Source organism: Fragaria vesca, linkage group LG3 (genome assembly GCF_000184155.1).
Source record: "Fragaria vesca subsp. vesca linkage group LG3, FraVesHawaii_1.0, whole genome shotgun sequence".
NCBI classification, from domain to species: Eukaryota; Viridiplantae; Streptophyta; class Magnoliopsida; order Rosales; family Rosaceae; genus Fragaria; species Fragaria vesca.
Genome location: NC_020493.1, coordinates 25,210,807 through 25,212,523, shown reverse-complemented (window position 1 = coordinate 25,212,523; position 1,717 = coordinate 25,210,807). Strand labels below are relative to the sequence as shown.

The window sequence follows — 1,717 nt, the reverse complement described above, 5'->3', positions numbered from 1 at the left end:
GAGAGAGAGAGAGGATATTTTTGGTTAGGGTATTTTTAGTTGAGGCAGTGGCAATTTTGTAAATATTTTAGAAAATATTGGTTTTTTTTGGATATTTTGAGTAAAAATTGTTGACAGGACATGGTACTATGCATTATAGGCCTGGGCTTATGTCCTTATTTGTTTAAATATGTTGAAAGGTGATTTTTTTTGTTTTATGCAACTGTTTAGAGTAGTGAGATGTCATTTTCTATTAGGACTTTGATATTTAAGAGCTAGACTTAGGAGAAGGATGTTATCAGGACAAGGTTATTATGACAACTAATTTAGGAGGATAAGAGGAGATGGTAGTACAGAGGATATGGAATAGAGGAGGACTTAACTTGAATGGCTTGCTTCTATTAATCACTCATGAGTTTGTTGTTACAACTTGATTACAAGAGACCATACATATTTATAGGACTTCTATGCCGACCTTGTTACTATGCCACCGACATAGTATGTGGTTAATTGTTAACCACTCTTTAGTTGCTAGACAATTCTAGAGCTTATTGCTCTTAGTAAATTACATGATCTTTCTAGACACATTTAGCTAACATCTTAGTTTCTAGATTAATCTACCTAGCTCTAGGACTTAATTACATCTCATGATCCTTCTAGATTAACTAGCAACACTAGGCTTCGATCTCTTGATTAATCTAGATTTCTCTAGAGTTGATCAATGTGCATTAATTCCAACAGTATGCACCGATCAACGGATTACATTGTAACATCAACCTTCCATATAATTAGCCTGCAACTATGCCTCTGTTATTCATGTGTTTGGTAGGCTTAGAGAATGCAGCTCATGCTTTCCTTAAGAGAGAGAGAGAGAGAGAGAATGCAGTTCATGCCTGCTATGCTTTCACCGAGGGGAACTAATTAATTACATGTCGATCGTCTTCTGTCAAGAGTATGTGCGGAAAAAATCAAATTATGTGTGATCTGGTGGTTCTGAACCTCAGGAAGTGTGTGTGTGTGACCATGCAAAATAATGAAGCAATATATGGACCTATATCTCTTGTCGTGGCAAAACCCAATCTGCAGCTTTTACAGCATACAGATGCATTTGATTTGTGCAGTTTGCAGCTGCCGGCCTTTGTAAATGTGAGCTTGATATCTAGTCGGTCATTACATTCTTCAAGGTCGTTTTTCTTAATTATCAGAGTTCGGAATGAGGTTGTTCCCGACCAATATACAAACTTCGAGCTATGTTTTTGTTACGGGCTAAATTTAATGCCAAGAAAAAATGTATAATACTTTGAGGTATCTTAAACATATTGGATCCGGTTTTTTTGTTTGGATTTGAGGTCATCACGTCATCTTTACTCGATCCAATGACTATAACAAATTAACAATTACAACAATTATTAATATGGGAAAGAAAAATGATTCTTAACCTTAATAAGGCCGAAGATTTGTGGCATAAATCTTAAATGACATGCTATTTCACTTAAACACATAATTAATTTAAAAAATTATGTCATGTCATTCTTAAACAAAAAGACAATCTTATCATTCTAATCTAATGACTCTAAATTATTGTCTTTTTATTAAGAGAAAAAATTGAATTTTTTTATCTTTGTTTTATATAAAACTATATATTTCTAACCTTTTCTTTCTCTTTTTTCCTTTTCATCACTATCATGCACTAAAATATAATGTGAAAATACACATAATTTTGAGAACATACTAATTC

General features: G+C 33.3%; 1 pseudogene; it reads left to right on the top strand.

The window, feature by feature from the left end:
• LOC101311661 overlaps positions 1-1,717 on the top strand; it is a 4,838-nt pseudogene that overhangs the window by 531 nt on the left and 2,590 nt on the right.